Below are 4,409 nucleotides of genomic sequence, written 5' to 3' on the forward strand. Positions count from 1 at the left end.
ACTGTTCTGAAAAATTTGATTCAACATCTTCATTCTCAGATAACAAGAAAGAATGTTGAAGATGCTGTATGAGACGAGCAGATTTGTGAGGACAGTTTAGCATAAAGTGACCACGTTTCTTGCAGATGAAACAACGATTGTGCTTTTTCTTTATGTACTGGGAAACATCCTTTTTTTCTGAAATATCGGAGAGGTTTTTTAGAGGATGATTTTCTGTGGAAGTGTTTCTGGAAATATTTCTTCTTTATGGTTGGACAGATACACTTCTTTTCATCTTTCCATTCCATCCTGAGATAGGGTTTTTTACAGGCTTCAGAAAATGATTATTTGTCTTCCATGAGATCTTTGAAGAATTCTTTTTGCTCATAGATCTTGTCGAGACATAGCATTGCCATTTGGAAAATCTTTCCCAAAGAGATATCAACTATGCTGAGATTAGTGGCCGTGAGTTTCCTTTGAAGATCAGGTTGTAACTTAGAAGGAAGAGAGGCTATGAAGACATGTTTGAGAGATGGCTCGTTGAACCCATTCAGCTTATAAAATAGAATACTCATCCTTTTGTAATGAGATTCCAAAAGGTGTCTTTTGAGCGAGTAGCACTTCATCTGATGATACTATTTCTGTTTGCATCAGCAGACGCTGTCTTTTCACCGATGAATTGTTCATGGATGATATTGAGTGCTGTTGCCAATTGGATATTGCATGAATTGGAGCTGTCTGTATTCTCCCAAACTTTCTAACCAGTCTCGTAAAGAACCCGTTGACCAAGCCATGAATTCGCAAAGAACAGCTTGAGGTTGAACATTAGGTTTGGTTCTTTGGAGGTCAATCTATGCGGTAAATTCTTGAAGTTGAGTAGGCCATTTATGACTCGGAATGTCATCAAATGTGAACTAAGATGCTGAAGATGGTTTTGTTGAGTGATCAAGGACTGGTGGAGGCATTGATGGCTCTGGTTTTGTTGGAGATGCTTTAGTTTCGGCATCAGAAGAACTGTCTTCAACAATAGGTGTGGCTGTTGCAGTGCTTGGATCTTTAGTTTTAATGGCCATTAATATGCTTATAATGTCAGCATATTCGGATTCAGAGTTAGTGGAGGTACCGACTGAGTCTGTGGATGAGGAAGAGAAAGACGGGTTGGACTCTAATGGGTTTGACTCATAAATTGTTTCTGGCTCACAGGAGTCAGAAGATGTGTTTTGGACAGTATGATAATGATACTAATCCATTGGGCCTTTGTCTTTTTTGGGAAGTTCAAGAGTGGCTTTTGGTGAGTCTTCTGGTGGTACCGGAGGAACAGATGAAGATGAAGTAGCCTTTGACTTTGGTTCTGAGACCTTAACTTTGGATTTTGATTTTTTGGGTGAAGATGGCTTTGGTTGAGGAGTTGGTTGAAGGTGGGAGAATCGAAAGAACTGATTGTAAACAAGTTGTTGAGCTCTGGATGGTGTGTAGAAAGGTGCATAAGTTTCAAAGATCGGAGGAGGTACTGCTGGGGTGGGTGTTTGAGTAAAAAGAGAAGGTCGAGTCTTTTCAGCATCAATTCTTGTCAATTCAGCTTTGAGCTTTCTAATCTCTGCTTCTTTTTTATTAAACTCTGGACCCCAGATGTGGTTGTTGGTCATTCGTCGGAGGTTAGTGATACGAATCCCACAATGAAACTTTCAATCCTACAATTAATTTGTAGTTTCAACTTCCCAAGAAAGTTCTAAACAGATTTATGGCAAACAAAAACCTTGACCCAATGCTTAAGAAAACATGAACCAAAGGTATAGAGAAGGGTATTGACGCCACACTCAAGAAAGAGATGAGAAGGTGAGTGATAAGTCTAAATTTGGAACACCACAAGAATGTAAATTCTTGATAAGTTCACTAGTTCTCAAAAGAACCAAAGAAAGAATAATCTTTCAAATTCAAAATAACATTCCTCTCCTTACATACCAAGGTTGCTGAATTTAAATAGGCTAAAAGGAACCCAAGATCCTAAAAATACAAATGGAAACATTGGAACAATCCTCCAAGTAAGTTTGTCAAAAGATGTTTCAAAAGTCTTCACCAACCCACCATGATCAATGCTATCTTTGACAAACTTAATGCTAGCCTACTATAATTAATGCTATCATTGACAAACTTGAAACAAAACAAACAAATAAGTTGAAAAACAAAGGATTCGTTGAAAATCCCAAGTCTGAACAAGCTGTAAAGAATTGGTCATAACTCCTTCTAGAGAACTCCAAATCCAGCTCTGTAAAATTTATTGGAAAGCTAACTTAATTATCTTTCCAACGGTATATAGCTTGCATTTTAATTCGGGCTCAATCAATACAGTTTTTATTCCGAATTTGACCTTTCTGCATTTGATACAACTTGTGTATTTGGCTGCCCAATGACTTGAATAATGCCCACAATGCCTTGTCTTCTCTTCAAGCCCAATTCATGATGTCTTGCATCTTGAATTGCATTTTCAATCCATATTTTCTCAATTAATCCATTTAAAGCAGCTTGCATCTTTTTGGCTCTTGCTCTTGTAATTGGGCCTCCATGAATGTGCAAAGGATCACTTGAAGTTTTAATGGTCCCTTGATGGTTCTCATCATTCCCCCTCTCTTCAAAAGGATTCGTCCTCGAATCTTCACCTACATCGAAAGGAGAAAGATCAGAAACATTGAAAGTAGCACTCACATTATACTCACCAGGAAGATCCAATTTGTAGGCATTGTCATTGATCCGTGCAACCACTTGAAATGGACCATCTCCCCTTGGAAGTAACTTGGAACGCCTTTGTGCTGGGAACCTCTCCTTTCTCATATGCACCCAAACCCAATCTCCAGGCTGAAAAACCACTTGCTTACGTCCTTTGTTGGCTTGAGTAGCATATTGTTCAGTTCGCTTTTCTATGTGTTGACGTGTTCTCTCATGCAATTGCTTGACAAGTTCAGCTTTCTTTTTACCATCCATACTAGCACGTTCATCAATAGGTAAAGGTAATAAATCCAAAGGAGTTAATGGATTAAAACCATATACAATCTCAAATGGTGAGAATTTAGTAGCTGAATGGACAGTTCTATTGTAAGCAAATTCAACATGTGGCAAACATTCTTCCCAAGTTTTCAAGTTCTTTTGAATAATGGCACGCAACAAAGTAGACAGAGTTCTATTTACAACCTCAGTTTGTCCATCAGTTTGTGGATGACAAGTAGTAGAAAACAAAAGTTTAGTACCCAACTTACCCCACAAAGTTTTCCAAAAGTGGCTCAAGAACTTAGCATCTCGATCTGAAACTATGCTCCTTGGTACTCCATGCAACCTGACTATTTCCTTGAAAAACAAATTAGCTATGCTTGTCGCATCATCAGTTTTATGACATGGAATGAAATGCGCCATCTTTGAAAACCTATCAACAACAACAAAAACAGAATCATTTCCCCTTTTTGACCTAGGTAAACCCAAAACAAAGTCCATAGAAATATCAACCCAAGGTTCACTAGGTATGGGCAGAGGGTTATACAATCCATGGGGTAAAACTCTTGACTTAGCATGTTTACAAGTGATACACTTCTCACATATTCTTTCAACATCACGTTTCATATGTGGCCAAAAGAAGTGTTCTTTTAAAACATCTAAAGTCTTTGCAATGCCAAAATGTCCCATTAAACCACCCCCATGAGCTTCACGCACAAGCAATTCACGCAAAGAACTATGAGGCACACACAATTTATTTTCTCTAAATAAAAGCCCATCATGCTTATAGAATTTACCAAATGCAACTTTCTCACAAGCATTAAACACATTAGCAAAATCAGGATCGTTAGCATATAATTCTTTAATGTACTCAAATCCTAACAACTTTGCATTTAATGTAGAGATAAGTGCATATCTTCTAGATAATGCATCAGCCACCACATTCTCCTTACCTTGTTTATATTTGATCACATAAGGAAATGGCTCAATAAATTCAACCCATTTGGCATGTCTCTTATGTAACTTACCTTGCCCTTTCAAATGCTTCAAGGACTCATGATCAGTGTGTATAACAAACTCTTTAGGTAGAAGATAATGTTGCCAAGTTTCCAAAGCTCTCACCAATGCATACATCTCCTTGTCATAGGTAGGATAGTTTAGGGCTGCTCCACCCAATTTCTCACTAAAATAAGCAATTGGACGCCCTTCTTGCATCAAAACAGCTCCAATACCTATACCTGAAGCATCACACTCAATTTCAAAAGTTTTAGTAAAATCAGGTAAAGCAAGTAATGGTGCAGAAACTAATTTCTCCTTAATTAGATTAAATGCCTTTTCTTGTTCACTACCCCACTTAAATCCCACATGTTTCTTCACAATTTCAGTTAATGGTGCAGCAAGGGTGCTAACCCCGTTCGGCACTTCGTCGGGGACAGCAAGAGGCCAAT

The sequence above is a fragment of the Citrus clementina genome, unplaced genomic scaffold (genome assembly GCF_000493195.1).
Source record: "Citrus clementina cultivar Clemenules unplaced genomic scaffold, Citrus_clementina_v1.0 scaffold_2, whole genome shotgun sequence".
In the NCBI taxonomy this organism is placed as follows: Eukaryota; Viridiplantae; Streptophyta; class Magnoliopsida; order Sapindales; family Rutaceae; genus Citrus; species Citrus x clementina.